The sequence below is a fragment of the Gopherus evgoodei genome, chromosome 2, assembly GCF_007399415.2.
Source record: "Gopherus evgoodei ecotype Sinaloan lineage chromosome 2, rGopEvg1_v1.p, whole genome shotgun sequence".
NCBI lineage: Eukaryota > Metazoa > Chordata > Testudines > Testudinidae > Gopherus > Gopherus evgoodei.
Window position 1 is genome coordinate 69,805,386 of NC_044323.1, and position 25,280 is coordinate 69,830,665.

General features: G+C 39.7%; 1 protein-coding gene across 1 annotated transcript in view; it reads right to left on the reverse strand.

Moving 5' to 3' along the window:
• ZNF385D (zinc finger protein 385D) overlaps positions 1-25,280 on the reverse strand; it is a 360,631-nt gene that overhangs the window by 269,616 nt on the left and 65,735 nt on the right. The gene's annotated exons all lie outside the window — the stretch shown is intronic.

The window sequence follows — 25,280 nt, forward strand, 5'->3', positions numbered from 1 at the left end:
CCATGAAAATACCTGCTAAAGAAACACTGTGAAAGAAATACACATTGATGTATTTATCCCTTTAGTAGTCATCTCCTACTATAATACATCTTCTTTATGTATGGAGGTGGGGGGTGGAAATTGAGTTAACACTGAACTAGTTAAGAATATACCAATGAATCATTAAACTACCTCCTCAGATCTTCTACTACTCTAAGGCAATCACAACACATCTCTGAATTGTACCAAAACACATTACAAACGTTCCCTTTAAAATATCATTCTTGTTGTAGCTTACAAGTATTGCACCAGCTTAAAAGATAACTGAAATTCTGAAAAGAACAACATTTTGAGTAAATTAAGAAGAGGCACTGTAGCTGAAATGCCCAAAGAGATTTGAAAAACTAAACAAATGTGGAGTATAAAAGGATTATTTGTAAAAGATAGCTTTCATAAGGTCCTAGAAACAGCATCATGCCACCAGGATATGAACAGCCACGGGGAGCTTGTTCTGAGGAAACACATAATGTGGCTTGCTTAGCGTTTCACATGCTCAATTTATTACTTGATATCCTACTGGACAGTCAGGTTATGCGGAAGCTCAGAACTTTTTTTTCCTGCTCATGCATACTTATTAAACTCAGGTGTTGATTTTCTAAGTTGCCTCCAAGCTTAAAAACTGTTGTTCCCAAAACAACAAATACATGCACAGATGTGCAACTGCAGAAGATTTGTAGTTTTGTTTCAGTGTAGATAATCATCTAAAAAATGGACAATTACCCAAACAATGTATCATTTAAAAGTGATGGAAAAAATATTATCTGAACCACAAAGTTTTGGCTTATCAACTTAACTAGTATTTTATTACATCTAATGTTATCTGGCCTTCTTTAACATACATACCTGAAATGAGGAAGGAAAAATAAAATGAAAAGTATACATTATCTAGTAGAGCAACAATAGTTTGTCACAGAGTGGAACTGAAAGTAGCATGCAAATTACTCACTAACAAAAATGTATTATTTGCAGAAAAAGTATTTGCAGAAAAAGTGCTAATTGCCCTGGAGGCATTAGTTCCAATTTTCCCTAAATAGTACATATATTTGGTTGAATCAACAAAAGTTGTGCATGGAGGAAAATATTCAGGTTTGGATTTCTTGCTCCATAATTCAGACATGAATATTAATAACAACCCATTTTCTTAAGGGCAAGTTTTTGTCTCTACCTTTCCAACCATGTGCAGCCCAAAACTATCCCTACAGGTTTCACAGACCAGGGTTCTTCTTCTTAAATAAAATAACATTAAAGGGGGGATTCTTTTCTCAACCCAAGAATATGTCTCTGAAGTTGCAGCTTGCCTCAGTGTCTGCCTGAGAAAAATATTCAACATCCTCTTGGGATTATCCTATTTAAGTAGGGCCATATGTTTGGAACTTCATTCAGGGAAACTGAAAGTACATCACAGGCGTGGGACTCCCACCAAAGAACGATTGGGGTTGTATGTATGTGTATATTTAGGTGTGGGGAGAGACTTGCAAAACCTAAAGGCCCATAGGCCTGCGTCCTCATGTAATTTTTTACATCAGACAGAAGGATAGTCTTTCAACTCTTCTCATGTACATCCATATACTGATATAATATTTGGCCATCAGTAACTACTTCCCCAGAAAAGTGGTGGGAAGGCAGTCCAGGACTAGAGGTATGTGAATGAAATGTGGCCCTAGACACAATCTAGTTTCTACTTACAGTAAAAGTTAGGCATAATTTTGGCACAATTAGTCATTCGTCCTCAGAATAGTCTGCCTGTCATTGTCACAGGAGAGGAGTTTGAGTTGGTCAAGAGCAAGGTGTATTGGCACGTAAGGGAGAATGAACAGAACTTGCTACTACTGTACCTGCCGCTAGCCCATGCTGTCCTTACCTTAGTATTCATAAGCACTAAAATGTATTATATTCACTCACATTGGGTTTGAATTCAGTAAAACATTCAAGCATGTGCTTAACGTATTCAAGTCCTATACACTGAAATAGAACATGGATTGCAATGTCCCATCCTTCTCCAGCAAAGCACTTGAGCACATGCTTAACTGTAAATCTCTGCTGAAATGCTTTGCTGACATAGGCTAAATAAAGACATGTTCCTTTTAAATTTGATTTCTTTTTCTGAATCAGATTTGGTATGAAAACCATCCATTTTCATTTTATTTATATTAAAAACACAAAAACTGAAGATAACTAAGTGGAAGTGAAACGGATGATCATTTACTTATTTCATTTTATATTAATCAGAAGCATAAATTGTATACAGAACTAGCCTCTGTAACCACAACTTATAGTTATTACTCTACTTCTGTCTCACTGGTTCATATTGTTTGTTACGTTATGTTGTCATGTCTAAGGCAATGATTTAGTCATGGAGGTCACGGCAATCATGGATTCCATGACTTTACCGGGCTTCCGTGACTTCTTCGACTTCAGATGTCAGCAACTGAAGCCAGGGCTGGAGCCGTGGCTATGCACCCCTGACCTGTGGTAGGGGCTGCAGCTGGGGCCGTGTCCCCCAGCTCCCGTGGCTTCTACCATGGGCTGCAGCAGGGGCCACAAACTCTTGCCCCGCAGCTTCCGACCGGGACTTCCGCTGGGGCCGCGTTCTGCTGCAGCCAGGACCGCGTGCCCCTGCCCTATGGATTATATGGTTATTTTTAGTAAAAGTCAGGGACAGGTCATGGGCTCCATGAATTTTTGTTTATTGCCTATAACTTTTATTAAAAAAAACCATGACAAAATCTGAGCCTTAGTCATGTGTCATCATTAAATTGTAAGTATTCTGTGACAGAAAATCTGTTTTACTCTGTTTGTCTCCATATGTGACACCCAGCACAAGAGGGCCGTGGCACTATCACAAAACCAACAAACAATAAATAGAAATAATGCAAAGTTATTCAAGTTCTTTTAAAAAATCAGAAACCTGACTACTGAAAAATATATGTAAACTATATATGTATATTTTGATCTGGTCAACAGTTATGAATGTGGTTGGCTGAAAAAATGGAATCCATTCGAGTGTTTCTTTTCAGTTTTCATAAGAATTTTGAAATTTTCAGAATTTTCCAACCAGTTTTAATTACAAACTCCTTATAGACCTAGGATAACATTTGCTGGTTACAAAGACAATCTAAAAGGTACAGCATTTAGATTGTGAACAATCTCTAATTATCCTTTGGGGATCATTTAATTGTAGGGAAGTTTGGATCCAATGGGAGCAATGCCACCTAAACTGCACTTAACGTGAGTACAGGTAGTTTTGTATTCCTCGCCTCCAGTTGAAATCTGTTCTGGTCCTTGATAGAGCTTGGTTTAATAGTCAGGTAATTATATGGCAGCAGAAATGCAAAGGGGATTTCACATCAACTCACCCAAGAGCAAAATTAAGACTTTAATGAAAACATCATAGCTATGATACAGTGAGAGATTAGCAGTGTCACACAGCAAAAATAGATAAATAATGCTACATTATATACTTATTCTACAAAGACTATTTTACAGGCAAGATGGAAGACATTTATGCCCTAAGCAGCAGAGCATTCTTACTTATGTAAGCCATTGCTATGTGTACATTATTCACAGCTATGCCTCTCTGTGAATTTTTAATTGTTTTATTTACATGATGAAATGTGACAGTCAGCAGGAATTGAGACAGAAGTAAATCTCTTGATGTAAGCTATAATTAAAATGAACAGAAATGTGGCAATGGTAGCTATCAGCAAAGTGTAATGATTCAGAGAAATCAATCAAGTACAAAATTAACTCTAAGAAAAAATGACTTAGCATCATTGGTAAATTCAAAGTACAGATGAAGTTTCCCTAGCAAGCTGAAGTATATCAATAGTAGAGTGAGTGGGATTATTTTCTTTTATACAAACCATCACAGCTGATTCTTGTTTGTTTGCAGTCTGCCCTCTGGCTGACATGTACAATGCCGGTCCTTCTGCAGTCTCTAAGTGTCTAAATTTAACAAATTAGAAGGTCCATTATCACTTTTTTTTAATAGGGATAGTAAAAGAGATTGCAGACATCATGAGACACCTGACAAAGATTGCAATACCTCCTCAGAAGAGTGGAATCTACCACTCACCCTAGAACATGCAACAGTCTGATCGATACTAAATAAATTATCATCACTTGACATTAGAGACCTCATGAGCTGCCGCCCACTATCTAACTTCCTTTCCCTATGGCATTTGCTTCATGGCTAAAAAAGGTGTCTTTTTCCTTGGGGCATGAGCTAACCTGGGGGTGGGAGGGCGGGGAGAGGTGGGAACCAGTGAAGACAAGGCACCTGGAGGTAAACCTAGGTGAGGTCAGTACTATATTCCTCCATTGGGTTGACCTATGTTTAACTCCAGGTAAAACTAAATTGCTTTGTCTTCACTGGGTTTTTTACCTCAGGATAACTCACACACATTAGTTACCCTGAGGTAGAAAAAGTATATCTTTCTTAGCAGTCAAGTCAAGAGCTGGACCTAGACTATGGAATTCATTCCTGCAAGACATAATAATGACCATAAAATTCACCAGAACTAAATGCAATATTAATTTCTTTGACACAACAGTCACTCTACACTTTGACAAACCCAAGAAATAGACACACAAACAACAAAAGAACAAACTGATACAATGAAACAAGCAAAAACCTATAAACCACAAAACAATTTCTCCTTCAGACTAGGAAGGAGGGAATTTTTGTTATTATTTCTGTTTCTAAAAAATAGGCAACCAATTTAGGTCATATGAACACCTACATACACAAACAGAAGTAACCCTGAATTTAAATAAAAAGACATCTACAGCCCTATAAATTGTAACACATAATACCATTTAGAGACACATTTATCCCATGTACAATAGAAACTGTTTATTTCATATGTCACAATTTATGATGGTATGTTAAGTCCCATGTTTATATTTTTTAACATGTGACCCATTTGTTTAGTTTGCACATGATGTCTCATGCACTTTCACAGAAATTACAGTTTTGTAGTAAGGTAGATAGGATTTCTTTGTATTACTCATTACATCTTACAGTAAGACGTGATCATATTGTGAAAATTAAAGAGCAAATACTTAATGATCATTACTGCATATTTTTTTCAGAAAAACAACTTCTCCAAGGCATAACTAAGATTCATTAGATCATTACAAGTGAACTATAGTATTTTCTAATTCAAGTATTTAATTCCTGTTGCCTCTTTGTGGTTGCCAGTAACCTAATGTCAAACCAAAATGCAAATATTGAGAATTATTCAATGAACAGTGTTCATCAAGCTCTTTGGGGCATGGATGTGGCTTTTTGCCTGCAAAACAGAGCTTTGGCAGATCTCTGCTGTCCTGTGGACAAGCATCTATCAGCCCTCACAAAGTAAGGGGCAGAAGTGGAAAGGACTACAACAGCCTGAAGACTGCAATAGCGGCTACCTAGTTACTTTGCAGCTGAGGCCAATCAGTTAAGGTGGACAAGTTCTATTAAAAGAGGACACACCAAGATGCTTTTCTGTTCCTTCCCTCTTCCCTCCCCCAATCACAAGCCTAAAAGGCACTGCCATCTCCCTCTAGAAACAATTCCTTGGAGACATTTCTCCACATTTCCCCCAAATCACTCCACCCACCCTGCCTCCTTTGAAGGACCACCCAAAACACGCTGCTGGCTTTTACCAAGTCAGGTCTGTTGTGAACTCCAGGTCCTGCCTCCTTACTGTGCACTCAGCCCCATCACTTTAAAATACACATACTGTAGCTGATGCGTTTTTGTGGAATGTAAGAGTTCACGAGGGATAAAAAAATAGTGCACCTTGACCACCTCCTTCCCAGCTGCTATCAGCAGCGGCTGTGTGACGTTGCATCCATCTAAAGAGTTGCTGCCAGTGGGAGACGCTAGCAGGCCGTGGACCATCCTTAAAGAGGGGCAAAGTAGCCAGGGAAGGAAATTGTGCATACCGTGGAGGAGTGCCCTGAAGGTAGAAATTCGTAGATAGGAGCAAGTTGCAGTGGTGGAAAGTGGTCAGAATTTCCCATCCACCAGAAGAACAGTAGGAGGCCTACCCAACAAAGAAGTGGGCCTGGCCAGGGCAACCAGGAGATGTGCTAATTCAGCACATACCTTCAGCAGCCTCTGCGGAGAGCACCGATGAACCCCCCAGTCATATACTCAACCAACCTCTTTCCTCAGCAAAATCGTCAAGCAAGGGAAAGTAGTGGCAATACCATAGTACCTGTGGTCCATCAAGTCCAGTACATGCTCTCCAATGACAACTCATACAAGCTGCAGCAGGGGAAGATGAAAAGCCTCCCATCATAGACAACACTACCTGCTGGCTTTGAATGGTACAGAGAGCCTAATGCCCACCAGGAGAGATACTTTACATTCCCCTGACCAAAAATCAATGAATCTGTCCTTTTGACATGTTTATTCAGCTTCTAAATGATTTTCATTTCTGTTAGAAAGTACCAATCTAGCTGGTGAATATTTACTTCCATATTATCAATAGTAATAGTTGGAAATGGGCTCAGCTTAGCCACCTGTTAAAAGAAAAGTTCCAAAATACTTTTGAAGATGTGCAAATAGGTCTTAAATTCAGCTCCAAGACTGTCACATTTTTGTTTAGGTCAAGGAAACTGTTCAGCTTTAACTCAATACTACTAAGAATGATGTCAAGATCATCATAAAGTGCCAAACCAACTGAAGCTGCATCAAGCTGATAAGAAATATACAGTACATTTATATAAAAAAAAAACACACTAAAATCGATAAAGCAGCCTGGATTTGAACAGAAAGTCATTTCTATTGCTCAGCTGCTAATTTCTGTGACTAAGATAACAATCCATTTTCTTATATCCCTTCGCCATCTTCTCCTGGCTTGCACAAAGTTGTGAAGAATATAATTGGTTGAATAGTTTGTTGTGAATATGAGATCAGATTCTCCCCTATATTCACTAGTTCCTTTGCAATAGACTGTGGCCAGCAGCTCTGAGCAGGTCAGAATCCCCTTCCCTAGCCGACATAGATCTGGCATTGCTGCTTCCTCTACCACCCGGCTACTCATAGCCACTGGCATGGGAGATCTAGTTGAAATGCTGCTGCAGCTCACTGATCCCTGGGTTACATCCTGGCTTTAAGGTCCATAGCCAGACAACATATTTTAGAGCAGGGGTTCTCAAACTGGGGGTCAGGACCCCTGGGGGGGGAGCTCGCAAGGTTATTACATGGGGGAGGGTTGCAAGTTGTCAGCCTCCACTCCAAATCCCGCTTTGCCTCTAGCGTTTATAATGGTGTTAAATATATAAAAAAGAGTTTTTAATTTATGAGGGGGGTTGCACTCAGAGACTTGCTATGTGAAAGGGGTCACCAGTACAAAACTTTGATAACCACTGTTTTAGAGGAACACTAAGTGTGATCTAAAGTACCTATGGCACCAAGGTAGCAGAAACCAGTTCCCCACCAGCAGCACACAACAAATATTTGGCATGGCTGAGAATCTTGGTCACTATTCTTTTTGATTTGGGGTGTTTTTCAAAGTAATCACAAATAATGTTTCCATTGTTCAATCAGCCCTAGGAAAGAATTTCTCCCTGAGACTAACAGTAGATATAAATTATATGAGATCCGTCCCTTAAGTGTTTTAATGAAATATGTGGGTGTTTGTTTATGAGCCTTATGCTATGGACAAATTAAATGCTGGTCTCAAGTATACTTACTTCTCCAAGTGGCTTCATTTCAGCATTGTGTTTTCTAGATGTAAAAAGCCAGCAAAGGTTATTTCATGCTGCAAAATTATATAGTATCTGTCTTTTTATGTACTCACTTGGGTCACTCTTTAGCAAATTCTGCCACAGCCAGGTACTCAAAGATTACCTCAAAGTTATTATACATATTAACAATTATTATTATTGCAACTTATAGTTTCCAAATATGCTTTTTGCAAGAACAGAATGGCAATGATTTGCTGATTTATGAACATATGTGTGAACATATTCTTTGAACCAGTAAATGAATACATGAGTTAGCCAAGAGAAGGAGTGGATCAGATTAAGTCATATCACCTTGAAGTGCTTTGTGCTCCATTTCAGCTCATTACTTTTGATGGAATTGAGTCTTTCCTTAGCCCACTTTAATAAATATTCTTTAAACAAACAAAAAAGTCCTCCTTTTAATTTGCATTTCATTCAGGTAAACACTCCTCTTCCCTCTTCCCCGGGAACATGTTTACATGTCACATGAGTGTCTCAGAACATATTTTATACTTCACATAAAGAATTATTTCTGTCTCACAATCTGTCAAGGGTCTTACACTGTGCCCATGGTATCTAAGCATCTACTATGGCATCACCCCTGCCATAAGTATTTTCCCTTAAGGATAAACACAAAACTATTCTAACAGAATCCATGGAGATTGAATTCTGAATTAGTGTTAACTTTTATTAATGAAGTATCAATAAGACACACACACACACACACACACATATAACCCTCTCATTCCTATTTTAGTATATATAGAATACATATAAGCAGTTTGCTTTACTTCACTTCCTTTCTCATAAGGATGCAGGCTTTCTCTAGGGATCTGGTTGAGCATGGCTGTGTACCGATGAATTTTCTGGCCCAAGCAACTAATTTTGCGCAGTTAATAGAAATATGCCAGAATTTAACCAGAAAACTCAGCTAGTGCAACAAAATTCAATAACAATATCAGAACAGAAAACTCCATAACCACAGAAGGTTTTCTTTCCAAATAATGCACCACTAAATGCAAATGGAGCAAGTAATACTTACATATGATCAAAGCAGATTATCTGACTGCATGGCACAAAGTTGCAACAGAAAATATTCTGCTTCTGTAGTCCCCATTGGGACTCGACTGCTTAGGTTTATTGAAAGTCAATATGTGTTAATGGATTGTACAGAACTGTATATCAAACTTGGGGGAACATGTCATTTTATTGAGAAATCATTAAATTGTTAAACTACTTTATGATGCATGGAGGAAAAAATGCAATTGTAACCAAGCTTTTACTATAGGTGCTGCATCCTATTATCTTTAAATGGATGTGTTTCTGTCTTCTCATGCTAGTGCAGGACGGCTATCTGTGCAAACCATAAAATGAAAGGCAATAATAAAAAGGTAACTAATTGAATCATGACTACTTATAAAGTATATTATTTCAGTCAAATTCACGATTTTATAGCGCCTGAGTCCCAGCAGATATCAATGCTCAGCACCGATAATGATCATTCAGGATTTCCAGGAGCAGTTTTAAATACTGCACAATCTCTGAACAAAAGATACTTTAACAACAGTTAACACAAAGTTGATTTAACCTGACACTGCCAGGTTACAAATCATAAAAAAGCTTCCGGTATCTGTATTATTCATTGTATTTCAGTAGCACCTGGAGTCTTCAAGCAAGGTCAGGGGTCCATTGTGCCCAGCACAGTACAAATACAGAGATAGACTGTAAGCTATGTGGGACAGAGACTAAGACCTTGATTCTGCAAATATTACCCAGATGCTTAACATTAAGATGTAAGTAGTAGTTAAGCAGCTAGGGCTAGTGTTTGCAGGAACACCACCTAAACAGCCTATACAGACAAAATGGAGGGTGGGTTGAAGAAAGAAAGAATTATTTCTATTTAGAGACGGATAAGTGATGCTCAGGGAGATGAAATTAAAAGTTGATGAGTGCAAAGTAAAGTAATGTGCCATTTTGTTGCCCAGTCACCCAGTTTTGAGAGATCCCTTTGTAACTCCTCACAATCTTCTTTGGACTTAACTAGCTTCAGTAATTTTCTATTGTCTGCAAACTATCACTTCAATATATTCATTAATTATCTGGAAAATGGGGTGAACAATGAACAGCACAGGTCCAAATACAGATCCTTGGGGAACCCCACTATTCATCTCCCTCCATTGTGAAAACTGACCATTTATTCCTACCCTTTCTTTCCTATCTTTCAACCAGTTACTGGTCCATGAGAGGGCCTTTCCTCTTAGCTCCTGGCTACTTAATTTCCTCAAGAACCTTTGGAAAGAGACCTTATCATCAGCTTTCTGAAAATCCAACTACACTATATCGACTGGATCACTTTAATCACATGCTTCTTGCTAAGAGACTGGGGAGTCATGACTTCCAATTTCAAAAGCAGTGCTTGTTTATCTTGTTTATCTATGTGTCTGATATTTCTGTTTTTTACTCTAGTTTCCACCAATTTAACTGGCACTGAAGTTAGGCTCACTGGCCTGTAATTGCTAGGATCACCTCTGGAGTCCTTTTTAAAAATTTGCATTATGTTAGCTATCTTTCAGTCACTGAAGGTTACATAGATTAGTTAATAGTTCTGGAATTTCATATTTGAGTTCCTTCAGAACTCTTGGATGAATACCACCTGGTCCCAGTGACTTATTACTGTTTAATTTATCAAATTGTTCCAAAATCTCTTCTAAGACAGTTTTGGACAGTATTTCAGATCACTCAACAAGAACAGGTCTGATGTGGGGATCTCCTCCAACATCCTCTGCAGTGAAGACCAATCCAAAGAATTCATGTAGTTTCTCTGCAATGGCCGGGTCTTTGTTGAGTGCTCCTTTAAGACCCCACTGCCTACTTTGTCAGACTTCCTATTTCTGATGTATTTAAAAAAAAATACTGTTCGTTTTTGCATCTTTAGCACGTTAATTGTCAATTATTTTTATTGGCCTGCCTTATGATACTTTTACACTTAACCCGCCAGAGTTTGTACTCTTTCCTATTTTCCTTAATAGACATTGTTTTATCACAAAGCATTACATTTTCTCCTGATTTTCATTAAATACTGTTTTAAGAAACTGGATTACAATAATAAATTACATTTTTCTATCCTCATTCCATGCAAGGTATATCAATTCTACATGATGTCTGAGAGTAGAATATGGCCCTAAAATGTAATTCCAACAAATAATCCAATTACTTTTCAGGTTAAAATGTAACATGGACAACTACTCACCATTTCTTTTTTTCTTTTTTTTTGCATTCCTCCCATTCCTAACCAAAATGAAGTGCCACTTACAGGAATCAGGCCAAGTATTCACTTGGTGGAGATACGCCAACTTACACCAGCTGAAGATCTGGTTCAATGTTTAAGTGTTTTGGTGCTGTAATACCAAAATTCCTGTAGCTTTTGTTACTCAGGGCTAAATCACATTGCCATGTAAATATGCTGATGTCCAAACCTTATAGTACCTGTTGTGTGCAGAGATAGTGTACTTCAGTATCCAGTCTGTCAATCTGCAACAGCTTTTGCTAAATTAGAGTTGGTCCTGGACAGAAAATTGGCTACATAAAAAGCTATCTTCTTATTTAAAAAGTCTGCTCCTTGTGTATTTCAAGTCACAACTCCTTACTTCAATAACACTGTCCCCTGCTATTTATGCCTTATAGTGCTAAAGAGTCAAAACAACTAAGAGGCATATTGTCTTTCAGATCAATTTGTATTACCATAACACTTAGGAGCCCTAATCATGGAGCAGGACTTCATTATCCTAAGCCCTGTAGAAATACAGAACAAAAAGATGGCCCCTCTCCCAAACCAAAGAATTTACAATCTTAAAAGAATTATCTGTTCAGTTTCATTTGGGGAAACTGCATTCCTCCTGATTATGTGTGAACCAGAAAAAAATACAGTTTAACTTTCAGATCTTCGGCTGAGTTTGCATTGCTGTAAACTGAGTAAATTTTATATGGAGACAGACAGACATTGGGAGATAGAGCCCCAAATATTCCATTTATACATTCACTTTTTGCCGCAGAACCTCACTTTAAAAAACATACCAGATTACTTGTTCATCCTGAAACAACTGAAAATTGTAGAGTTGATTATTTCAAGTTAAAGCTTCTAATGACTACTTCATAAAGATAGTAATTATGAAATAAACATTGTGCTCCTTAATTACACACTACTCCATCACTGAGAAGCATAAAGCAAGACAAGAGGGTTAAATAGGTAGACTTTATTAGCCTCCAAACTATGTAAGATTATATCATGTCTGAGCTGTATGCAGATCTTACCAATAAAGTAGAGGTATATTATTACTTAACTAAATTGGTCAACTTTTAGGAATGCTAAATTCTGTGTATTGCTTCTTTGGCTAGCAAAGTTGCTATTTAAAATAGGAATTAGCTGTCTGTGATGAAAAGTAAGTGTGCAGAGATTTAAATTGTGCCTGACAGAAGTATTTTCAGCACAAAGATGTGACTTCTTGCCTAATGGAAAATAATAAGCATAATTGTTTTGATATGCCATGAACTCATAAAAGCCTCAAATATGCTATATCTAATATTAGTGCTATTATATTTCATTTTTTTTTAAAATGTCTTTTCAGCTATGAAAGCCACTAAACTAGATGGATAGAGGTCTTACTAAGCAAATGTAAGTTTACATGGCATTACATTTTAGTAAAATGAAATGAACAAAAGCTATACGTACTGAAATTCATCAAAGAAAGCAACCATCACTTTCAATCCATAGGAGATTTTTCTTCTGTTTTTGAATGCTTTAGAATGGATATACATACATCGAATGAAAAGATAGTTGAATGACCAAAGCCACAGAATACGCTATGCTGCATATCAAGGTGCTGAATGGAAATGAGTGAGAAAATTTCAAACGTATAGCTCTAGTTAGGTTCTTTTATGTCTCCCATCACTCTAGTTCCCAGGAGAAAGAATTAGGAAAAGATTTATAATGCAACAATTAGCAAGGACTTTATTCTCTCAGAAGTTAACTCTTGGCTAAATCTCTACACTCCAGCCATGGAAGTTTGTCTAGCAGTTAAGACAGAGGACTGGGAGTCAGGCCTCTTGGGCTCTGTTTCTGCCTCAAGCACAAATACGCTAAATCTGTGCCTCAGTTTATCATTTAATACAATGGTTATATAATATGTACTTATCTGCCTCACAGCAGTATTGTGGGGATAAAAAAGTCATCTTTTTAAATACTCTGATGATGAAAAGCTGTAAAAAGAGCAAGTGGCATATATTTCTATTAATTATTATTATTACAAACATACAGTACATTGATTTAACTGTTTACCTAATCTCATTAATCTTTTGTGGGTTGACAAGTTTACTTTTTCAAAAAAAAAAAAAAAATGAAAGACAGGAACATTTATTTTTTTAAATAAAACAATATGTTGTATATACTACTGGTTCAACAATACAAAATTAGAACACTAATCGATCTGCTTTATTCAGAGGAATAATGTGAGCACACCCCACTGCATTTATAATTAGAAAAAAGGAAACAATGTAATTTAACATTTCCATGCATCATGGCCAGTGTGACTTCACATTCTTCACCATCATATGTACAAAACAAAATACTTGACTTTGAAGAAGATCATCATTAAAATCTACCCCCTCCCAAAAAAAAAGCAAAAACAGAACAAAAGAACCCTTGAAATTAGAGATGATTCAAAAATGAAACCTGGAATACTAACACTTTTGAATTTGGGGAGGGGTAATTTGCATTTGAAACCCAACCCTACATCCACAGTGTCAGATCCAAAACTAAAAGGGGTTGAATTCTCATTTCTCATAACCAAAATATTTTCTGTCTCAAGGTGGTTAAAATCTCAACAGCTCCACTGACTGCAGTGGATTGAAGAGTCATAAAAATGGCTTATGAGATTTTGGCACCAATGATACTCAACCTTGGCCTAAATGAGATCTGGATCCATACACTCTCCCATACCTCATTCTATACCTGCTTGAAATATATAGTTGATTTACTCATGGAAAAGAAAAGACATCACCAAAGTAAAAGATCAAAACAATTCCCCAATTGCTATTACTAAATTAGAAGTAGTTTTGTTGGATGTTTTTGATAAATCAATCGCTTAGATATATCAAGGACTGTACTGCTTTCTGAAGTGAGCCAGATGTACCAGTAATATGCAGGTCAGAATCTCCACTATCAACACATGGTACTGTGGAAACATTTAATATAAATTATATATTCCAAGAGAGATATTTTATGAGGTAAAAGTTATTAGTAAAATGCTCCTGTTTCCACTACTGTGGACCAGGGCAAAGGGTGGGGAACAGTTGCTAGTTTAAAGCACTGGTTATGCATCTTTCTGTATGCCTGATCTACAGTTCTATTATAGTTCTCAACTTGAGAGTTTAGCGCAGTGCTTTTAACTCTGACGTTCTCAGTTTAGTTCCAAGTATTGACCAAGAAGACAGTCGTCACACCAAGTTAGGATGAAAGGAGAGAGTCTGATGGATCCATCATCAATAAAAGTGTTTCTGATATGCACTCCTCCTCCTCCTCCTCCTCCTCCTCTTCCTCAACCTGGTCTACAAAGGGGTTTAGATAGCTGTTGAAAAAACAGAACAGTTTTATATATTGGCCTAAGAGCTGACTGCAGCCCCGAGGCCATTAAAAGATGTCTCTGTAAAAATATCAAAAATTAAATCACTCTTTTTTAAGACAAACATATTTTATTTAAAGCTCATATCTAATCTGTGTCTGTCATAAATCTAGATGTCTTTCTGCATTACTATATTTTCAAGAATCCTCCAACCAACGGATACATTTGCTTCAGATTATATTTTTCCATATATATATTGCCAGAATTTCCTGCTTTTCCAAAAATAGCATGCTACCATAAATATGACAACTTGCATTTTTTCAGTGAGAGCACTGTTTGTAATACTACTCAAAATATAAAATTAATATTTTGTGGAGAAATTAAGATATACAGCTAAAAACATAACCTTTTTTTCAAAACAACTCCAAATACATCTTCAACCTTTATAGCTTCACATATCCTTTATATATATATATATATATCACACTATTCAAAAGATCAAACATGAAGATGAGACATTTGATATCCAAAGCTTCTGATGCAGAGTAAGAAAATCAGTGCTGAATAATACAAAATTCATCACAAGAAGCTATGGAATGAAATAATTAAAATCTAATTAGCAAATGGTTATGGTCATGGTTTTTAATATGGCGAGTGTCTTCCTTGACTAACTGTGTAGTGCTTGTTTATGGACTACCACCATATGGTCCTCTAACAGATGCAAAGCTATGAGTGAGGAGGAGAAAGCAATGTCAAGAAAAGAATATTTGTTCATAACTAAGGTTGACCAGAAAACAACAATTACATCTTGCAAAAAATGTAGAAGTTTCAAGCAGTTGGCTTTGTTCTGTATCACGATAAAACTGAAACCTTTTGAATTTTTTCATGAAAAATGCAGAAAGATACCCAGCTCAGAACAGCCACTAGCCTGAGTGTTAAGGCACTCATGTGGGAGGTAGAAGATACAGGTTCAAGTCCTTGCTCTATATATGGGCTTTTCACTAGGGTTCCCCTCTAGTTTTGACCAGAAATTCTGTTCTGGACCTGAGAAACCCTTCCCATTGAAACTGATGCATTTCTGCAAAAAAGTTTTGGTTTTGACAAATTGGCATTTTCCAGCAAAAAAAATGTTTGTTGAAAAATGTCCAACCATGTTGACTCACAGCTTTTTAAGATATCAGAGATGAAAAAGATCTAGTCATATAGAATATAACCATTTCTTTGCCAGTGAAGAACATTACAGGCCAAAGCCTCAGCTGATGTAAATCACTAAGCTCCACTGGCTTAACTCTCCAACATTTTAGTGTCTTGTCTAGTCTATTTTATAACTGTATCCATTGGTTGTTCCTTCTACTTCCCTTAGGACATTATTCCTAAGGCTTGATCTTGCAATCCCTTACACAGTTAGTCTCCATGAATTCAGATAAATATATTCACTCACATGCAGCACCAGATCCTAAATAATTCCTATCCTTCTTGAGAGAGGACAAGTAGATGTTAATTTATTAAAATCCTTGTGGTTTTATCATATTTCTGCCTAGTTCTGCTTGGCCAAATTATATAAATTTAGTTCTTTTAAATCGTCCTTATAATAAATCAGCCCCCTTCAGCCTCATAACATATATGTTGCTTTCTTCTAATTGTTATTTTAATGAATGTATTTATTTTATTAACATAATCTGGGGTTTTCAAAGGAGGCTAATAGTTAGGAAGGTGTCCAATATTGAACTCAACATTATTGAGTTCAATATTGGAGGTACAGTCACAGCAGGGCTATAGAGAACTTCTGGGATAGGTAGCCTGTGGCTTTTTTACTTCCACATTGCATTGCAAGATGAAGTCTAATGTGTTCTCTACTCTCATCTCTAGATCTCTTTCAGTATGATTGCTTTCCAGGTTTCCACTCTCAGTGAGTAGGTGTTTAGGATAATTTTCCTCTTGCATTTTTCTAACATCATTTTAGTGGCAGATAGGAAAATGAAATCTCTCTCTTCATATCAATGACTTTACAACTTTTTGCCATTTAAGTGTTCAGTTATACAAGCAAATTTCAGTGGAGAGTCCACTAATAGCTAATCCAAGACATTAGGCATGCGTCTGTCTTTTGCCAGTGTCTGTAGTCGAAATCTCTATGAATAATGTAAAGAAAAGATGGATCCCTAAAAGTTACGCAAATTTACTGGTATTTACTTATCCATTCAAATTTATTTAAAGCTTTAGGAGATGTCTGTTAGAAGAATGTTACCACTGATTTCTGTGGGGCCTGGATTTTGCCCTTCATGATGACATTGTAATTGGGTGGACCAACAATTCTCTCCTCTATTATTCCACTAAGGAAAAGAAAAGCTGGAGTATACGGCTAAACTTGCAAAATCCAGGGTTAAAAAAAATTAAGAAAATGGGCGTAATGGTGACAGAATATGTCCCAACTGATGTGAGGGGAAGGCACTTCAGTGCTGTCTGTATATTTGCACATTTTGCTAGCACATAGCTAGAGCATATTGGTTCTGCTTCTAATAAATTCATAGCTTCATAAAACAGTCTCTAACTTACTGAGTCAAGTTCATCCCTACCATAACTTCAACAAAGACAATGAAGTTAGACTAGAAGTTAGACATGGGACCCACCATGTTTGAGTCAGTGCCACTTTTCTGTATGTGCATTTGCCTGGCTCTAAGATACCATACTCTGCTATACTGTATATCCCCAAAATAAATATTGTTGTAGAAGTTCTAGGTAAGTATTATAAATTTGAAGAAACATGAAAATGTCTATTTTTAGATGTTATGTAAAGCTTCCGCTCAAATGCGATTATAGGATCTGTAACTTGTATCATTAAGTTCTGCAACCTTTTTGCAGACTTTAACTTCAGTTATTGTTAGCATATTGTAGTGAGGAGGCCTCACTCCCCGCCGCGCTTGAGAGGGACAAGCCAGAACAGGCGCGGCAGTGGGTGGAGCCACCGTTGCCTGTCCCCGCTCCCCAGAAGTCAAGGGGCGGGACAGGAACTATAAAAGCCCAACCCCAGCACTCAGTTGAGAGGAGGCTGCCGGAGAGGACAGACGCTGGTGCCCGAGCTCCAACCGGGCCCAGCCTGCCCGTGCTCGGTACCCAGAGGAGCGCTGGCCTGACCTGCCCCGTGCACAGTACCTGGAGGAGCGCTGGCCTGACCTACCCCGTGCACAGTACCTGGAGGAGCGCTGGCCTGACCTGCCCCGTGCACAGTACCTGGAGGAGCGCTGGTCTGACCTACCCCGTGCACAGTACCCGGAGGAGCTCCCCGACGCCCGGCATCTAGAGAAGCTGCCTGAACTCCCCGACGCCCGGCATCTAGAGAAGCTGCCCAAGCTTCCTGACACCCAGCATCTAGAGGAGCTGCCAGAGTTTCCCCATGCCCGGTACCCAGAGGAGTGGCCTGGACCTCCCGACACCCGGTATCCTGAGGAACCCATGGTCTGGGACCCACCAGACAATGCCAGTGGATGGCTGGTACCCAGTGAGGGGGAGATTGGAAGTGGTCCGAGGGTAGCTGACCCCAGTCAGGCTGTAGATATGCCTGAGCCTATGTCAGTGTGTTGTGGCCAGGATCCCCACTGACTGCAGCGAATCCCTGCTGCTGCTAGGGCCCCAGGCTGGGACGCAGTGGAGTGGGCGGGCCTGCGTCCCCTCTGCCACCCTTCCAAGGGTGGCAGACTCCCCATCCCCCGTGCCGGAGGAGACCTTTTGTACCGGTTACCTTGCTGTTCAGTCTCTAGCTGTGTTTGTTGCTCAGTCCTGCCTGAGGGCCTGAGCCCAGTGACTCTGGGAAGCCAGACTATTACTGCTCAGCCCTGCCTGAGGGCCTGAGCTTATTAACTCTGGGAAGCCAGACTATTACTGCTCAGCCCTGCCTGAGTGCCTGAGCCTATTAACTCTGGGAAGTGAGACTATCGCTGTTCAGCCTTGCAGAGGAAGGCCCGCACTCCCCAGCGACTCGGCGTTGCTGCCTCAGCCCTGAAGCCAAGGAACCAGGCCGACAGCGTGGGGCGAGCCAGTGTGGCTCCCCTCTGCACTCAGGGAGGGTTGAGCCCCGGTCCCATCCCTCTGCATATAGCCTTTTAAGTTTTGTAACCTTTGCAAGTTCTGTAACCTTTCCAAGTTACCACTTGTATGAACTTCCAAGCTATGTAATATCCCATCACACAATCAGAGTGCGTGTGAACAAGGGAGTGTGTGAGGAAGATAAGAGAGTGTGAACAAGGGACTGGGTGGAGAGGAAGTGCAAGGAGAAAGGAGCCCAGAGTCAGGAGTCAGATGTGTCTAATATAATCTGCCCTGAAAAGGCAATCACGGAGTGCTGTAAACAAAAGAAGAACCTGGCATGCATGAAAGGAACTGGTCTGGGAATGCTTCTCGGTGACGGTCAAAGAAGGAAAACTCAGTGTACGTGACAGGAGCTGCCCAGTTCCAGCAAAAGGAAGCAGCCATGCACACAAGCCGCTGCTGCTCCTTGACCTGCTCAACAGCCTGGATTTGTGACCACAGGCGGACACACCAGATCTACCACGCTTCGGCTTCTCGGCCTTCATGCTATCTCTGGTAACTCTCCGCCTGTGTAAGTGTGTGGGTGCATGAGAGTATGAATGCAATGAATGTGTGCATGTATGAATAAGCTCCATCTCTTTTCTATCTGACCTAACAGCAGTATTGTAATAAAACTAATACAAGTGTGACCCTGGGTTGGTTTTTAGGGGAACAGAGGTAACAGCAGAGTACTTGAACTACGCTGGACAGAACTGGTACCTGTGTTGTGCATTTAGCCACTATTTCTCCTTTCTACTATATCAGCTTTTCACATTTTTACAGTTAAAAACTTTAGTTGGGGTAGGGTGCAAACAAAAAGAGCAAAGAAATCTCAGACACATGCATTGACTAACATCTACAAGCGTCTCGTTCCAGAAAAAAAAAAGTTTTCTTTCCTGTTCTCCAACTGTGTATGGAATAATTCCCCCATTTCACTAGTACATGGAGCATGACATATTCCGCGTCCCAGCACAGTAAGCCATACATAATGTATGAATCTTTAGAAAGATCCCTTGCCTTAGAAATAATACACAATTACACAGTGCACTTCAAATGGGAGATGGGGGGAGAGAATCCATTTAGAACTTTAAGTTTCTGAAAATATCTGTTTACTGTAATAATTTAAATAATTAACATACAGATTAAAACATTTTCCTTATCTACTCCTTCCAGGAGTGGGGTCAGCACCTACAGCTACACAGAGAGAAGACAAAGTTTCTAGATTCAAAGCTGAGGAGTCTGTTACTCCAGCTGCAATCTCAGCATATGGTGCAAAACTCCATATGTGGTTGCACTGATGGGTTTGCATCTTGCCATCTAGCTAGATCATTGACGTGCTGTTTGCGCTGTCTTAGTCCCCTGAATTCCTTCTTACGTTTGATACTAAGGAATATGTAGGCTGTACTTTTATCAACACCAGGTGTGTGTCAAACCAATTGTATATATACGTGATTGATATGGCAGAAAGGGACGGAAATGTGCCCACTATCAAAGCATATGTACCTTCAAGAATCAGCTGTGCCATTTGTAAACTACGATTCCTTTGTGAATCAGTAGCAAATTCCACAATAGCTCTGTTGCAGATGCACTTAGGGTGCATTGCCACAAAACCATGATTTTGCAAGTGGACAAAAGCTCAGTAGTGCTGCTTTCATCTTTTCTTTTGCTGACAGAATATACACTTCAGTGGGACTACTCGGTGGAAGTGGAGGGTGATGCAATTTTCCTCCAGATGTATTTGTTTTATACATACATAAGATATCTCCAGGTATAACTATAGTACTATAAACAAAGAGTAACACAGGCTACACGTTTTCAAGGAAGTAAGGGAGCACTGGATGAAACAGCTAGGGCCACCAGGACATGAAGGTTATGATTTATATTTTATTTATTTCTAGCTTTTTACTTACAAGTGTTGTTTCTAATTTGTCTCGGTGTCAAAATTGGGAGGATGCTCAGTAACAAAAAGGGATTTTAGGCATTCAGCTGCAAGGAATGGCAGGTAGGACCCAACTGGGCCATATTGATCCTGAAGTTGAGTTAGCTCAGGGGTGAGCAAACTATGGCCCGGGGGCCACATCCAGGCCTCCAGATGTTTTAATCTGATCCTTGAACTCCCGCCAGGGAGCAGGGTCTGCAGCTTGCCTCGCTCCAGCACTCCAGCCATGGAGCGGCATTGGGGATTTGCCCAGTTTCACATGGCTCCTGGAACTGCGGCCAATGGGAGCTGCAGGGGCAGTGGCTGCAGACAGGACAACGTGCAGAGCCTCCTGGCTGTGCCTCCACATAGGAGCCATAAGAGGGACATGCTGCTGCTTCCGGGAGCTGCTTGAGGTAAGCACCATCCAGAGCCTGCACCACTGACCCCCTCCCACACCCGAACCCCCTACCCCATCCCTGATCCCCCTCCTGCCCTCTAAACCCCTCTGTCCCAGCATGGAGCAACTTCCTGCACCCCAACATCTCATCCCCAGCCCCACTTCAGACCACAAACCGCCAGCTGGAGCCCTTACCTCTTCCTGCCCCCTGTACACCAACCCCTGCCCCAGCCCAGATCCCCCTCCTGTGCCCTGAATTCATTTCTGGCACCACCCCAGAGCCCTCACCCCCTCCCAACCCCCAATTTCATGAGCATTCATGGCCAGCCATACAATTTCCATACCCAGATGTGGCCCTCAGGCCAAAAAGTTTGCCCATCCCCGAGTTATCTGGTACCTGAGTATTTCAGCTCTTCATTTATTCTTTGTATAAGCTTTAAGATACTATGGTAATAAATCTAACCACATGCTAAGCCTGCTGCCATGTAAAACGTAAAGTGACATACCTAAAACTAAATGGAAGTGTAAACATCTCTGTAGGCATTAAATAATGTTAATGGGTTACAGTGCAATACAGTTTGGTCATTGCTCTTTTTTCATAGGAAGCAGAAGACACCATGCCTGAGACTTCTCCTATCTACCCTGTCATAAATAAGGAGTAACTCCTTTGAAGCCAATTGAGTTACACCAATATAAAACCAATGAAGATGAAAAGAGAATCGGGCTCTTTTATTGAAGTTGGAATAATCAGGTGTTAAGACCTTGATTCACTGCGCTCAGTGGGGTGTCCCTCTAGGCTGGCTGTGCTCCAATACTTCATCTCTTTTCAGTAGTCTCTCTCTCCAGGATGGCTACGTTCCAGTTGTGCATCTTTCTCCATTAGTATATAACCACCCAGGAAAGACATAATCCACTATCTGATCCCTCTCCAGTGGTGTCCTTCCACATACTCCTTTTGTTGAACTGCTAAATTCCAGTACTTATCTCCTCCTTTAGCACCTCTTTCTCTCTTCTCTCATTGTGTTCCAGTATTTGATCTATTGTAATTCAGCATTAATCACTTGATTCCTAACCACTAGTTTCTTCTCATCCTGAGTATATTGCAAAATTATATATAAAATGTGTGTCAAAAACTAATTAGAGACTTGATTTTAACATTTACAGCTCAGCACGTTAGAAATAGTCTCACTGAAGTCAATAGAGTTACACCCAGTGTAAAACTGGTGTAAATGAGACCAGAATCAGGCCGTTTCTTAAGGCGAGAGAAGATAAACCAGACACCCCCAATTACCAATTGAGAAGTCAATTTCTCTATCCTGGTACAACTACTGCATGCATTAAATGTTTGCTTGCAAAATCCAGATAAGCTAAATTGTAGACTATAATATATATTTTCTTTTTAATTAATAAGAATTTCAATAATACAATGGTTATAGATGTAGTAATAGTAATTGATATGTAGAAGCCCCGTGCTGCCAGTTCTAACAGTTAACATCTCTACAAAATAACCCAAGCAGCTAAAGTAATCTATGTTATAAATTCATCATCAATCAAAGGCAGTAATCATGATCAAAACCTCAGAGCAGGGGTCTCAAAGTCCCAGCCCATGGGCCATCTGCGGCCCAAGAACCTCCCGACTGCAGCCCGCGGAGAAGAGATCCATGTAGCCATGCTGCCGGCACTGTTCGCTGCAGGCGCGGCCCCTCATCATCATCGGCTGGGGGAGACGGACAGAGATACCATCACTAGTCGCAGGGCAGAGTCAGCCATGAAGGCGGTGGCACTTTTTTCCCCACAATGAATATAAACAAGTCAAAATACCAAACACAACTTTCTGATGCACACCTTGCTGCAATCCTGAAGGTTTCAAATGCTCACTCACTGAGACCAAATATCAACAAACTGACAGAACTGAAGCATTGCCAGGTGTCTGGCAAACATTAAAAACTCTCTGGCAGGCAAAGAATTGTATGAAGTTGTATGACAGTTACTATTTCTAAGAAATTCAAAATAAAAAATACAATATAAACGTTTTCTTTTCTGAACACCATCTTCAGTGACATTATTGGCCTGCTGGGAGGATTTGAGGACTGGCACTGGCCCTAAGGTAAACTGAGTTTGAAACTCCTGCCTTAGAGGCATTTGTTTATCAAACACTAAGCCTATCCTGATTTTTGGAGCTAATACTATAAAAAATGCAACAAGAAAAAAAAAGCCATGAGAGAAGTGACGAGGAAAATCTTCCTCTTTCAATTTATATTGCTGTTCATGTAAGGTCAATTCGTTTTTTCTCCACTTTCACATATCACAAGTCAATCTCCCCTCTTCCCTTTGCACCCCTTTCCCTCCACCATTTCTTAAGATTGTGTGGGATATCTCCACTTGTGTCTCTTTACAGCTCTGCTGGATGGTGGGGAGAGAGGTGTCATAACTCTATATCCCACCGCTACCACCATGTCATAACTCTAGTCCCAGATTTGGACCTTAGCGTCCAAAATATGGGGGTTAGCATGAAAACCTCCAAGCTTAGTTACCAGCTTGGACCTGGTACTTGCTGCCACCACCCAAAAAATCAGAGTGTTTTGGGGCACTCTGGTCCCCCTGAAAAACCTTCCCTGGGGACCCCAAGACCCAAATCCCTTGAGTCTCACAACAAAGGGAAATAATCCTTTTTCCCTTCCCCCCTCCAGGTGCTCCTGGAGAGATACACAGACACAAGCTCTGTGAATCCAAACAGAGTGACTCCCCCTCTCCGTTCCCAGTCCTGGAAACAAAAGCACTTTCCTCTTCACCCAGAGGGAATGCAAAATCAGGCTAGCAAATCCAACACACACAGATCTCCCCGATTTCTTCCTCTCACCAATTCCCTGGTGAGTACAGACTCAATTTCCCTGAAATTTCCCAGAAAAGAAAACTCCAACAGGTCTCAAAAAGAAAGCTTTATATAAAAAGAAAGAAAAATACATACAAATGGTCTCTCTGTATTAAGGTGACAAAATACAGGGTCAATTGCTTAAAAGAAATATGAATAAACAGCCTTATTCAAAAAGAATACAAATCAAAGCACTCCAGCACCTATATTCATGCAAATACCAAATAAAAGAAACCATATAACTTACTATCTGATCTCTTTGTCCTTACACTTAGAAACAGAAGATTAGAAAGCAGAAACTACTTCTCCAAAGCTCAGAGAAAGCAGGCAGACAGACAAAAGACTCAGACACAAACTTCCCTCCACCCAGAGTTGAAAAAAATCCGGTTTCCTGATTGGTCCTCTGGTCAGGTGCTTCAGGTGAAAGAGACATTAACCCTTAGCTATCTGTTTATGACAAGAGGACATGACCATTTCAGATGGCTGGCATCCAGATGAGTATTTGAAGAGAAGAGTCCCTGTGCTCACCAAAGTGCAGCGACTGTAATTGTGGAGAACCTGTCCACAAGAGATGCAGTGGGGACGTTGTGGAGAGAGAGAGAGAGAGAAGAGCTCCCCCGACCATGTGCAACCACAGTATGACCCTTATATGTGTTCAAAATCTCCTGATTTCGTCACATAACATTTTAGTTAACTGCAGAACCTAACTTTGCCTCCCCCTATCACCTAAGAGGTAGGTAACCTCACTCAAGCTGTTATTTCCAGGCATGACTGGGAGTTAACGTTGCCTTGAACATTTTTATGGATATCACATAGAAAGCAAATCATCCATTTCTCAAGACTCGATGCAAGTTCCAGGAAGAGGGTAAGTAAAATTAATTGAAAATACAGTGAAATGAAAATGCTGTTGCTGTGGCTCTCCTTCCTAGTTTAACAGCTTTTTACTGTAGCAGGAAAATGTGATCCATCTGTTAGATAGGCACTGAAGGCAAATGATGCCTTGCAGGAATAGAACCTATTTGTGGGGATGGGATTTAGGGCCCCATCACATTCTCTGGGTATCTTGAAAAATACGACATTTAAAAACAGGAATATAAGCCAGCAGGAGTTACATCAAAGGAAAGATAAAATATATCTTTTGTTTCAGTATGCAGTGAAAAAAAATTAACCAGTTATTTTTAGTACACTTGCGTGCTGCATAACAATGCAGTAAGCAGCATTATACAAACTCATTAGCACAAAGATTAAGGCAACAGAAAGAGATTATCTCATCATTTAATTTAAAGACTATTTTACCAGTGCTAATGGGTTAGTATATTTCTACAGGGATGAGGTGCAGTGTCAGAGAGCACAACATTAGCATAGAACGTCAAAGAGTATTCATCAGTCATGTTCTATAGCTATGGTAAGTACCAGTGTTTCCAAACATATCAGCAAAATAGGTTTTTTAAATTGCATGGATGGCTTATTAGCTGCAGTGTCCTACAAACACTATCATGCATCATCAAATCCTGATCACTTTAATATGCATTCAATATGAAAATAAGAAGTAGGTCACCTACTGCATAGAGCATCCAGTGGAGACACCTTACCAACTTTTCTTTATAAAATGCAAATTTAACTTATATTTTATAATAAGCCATAATT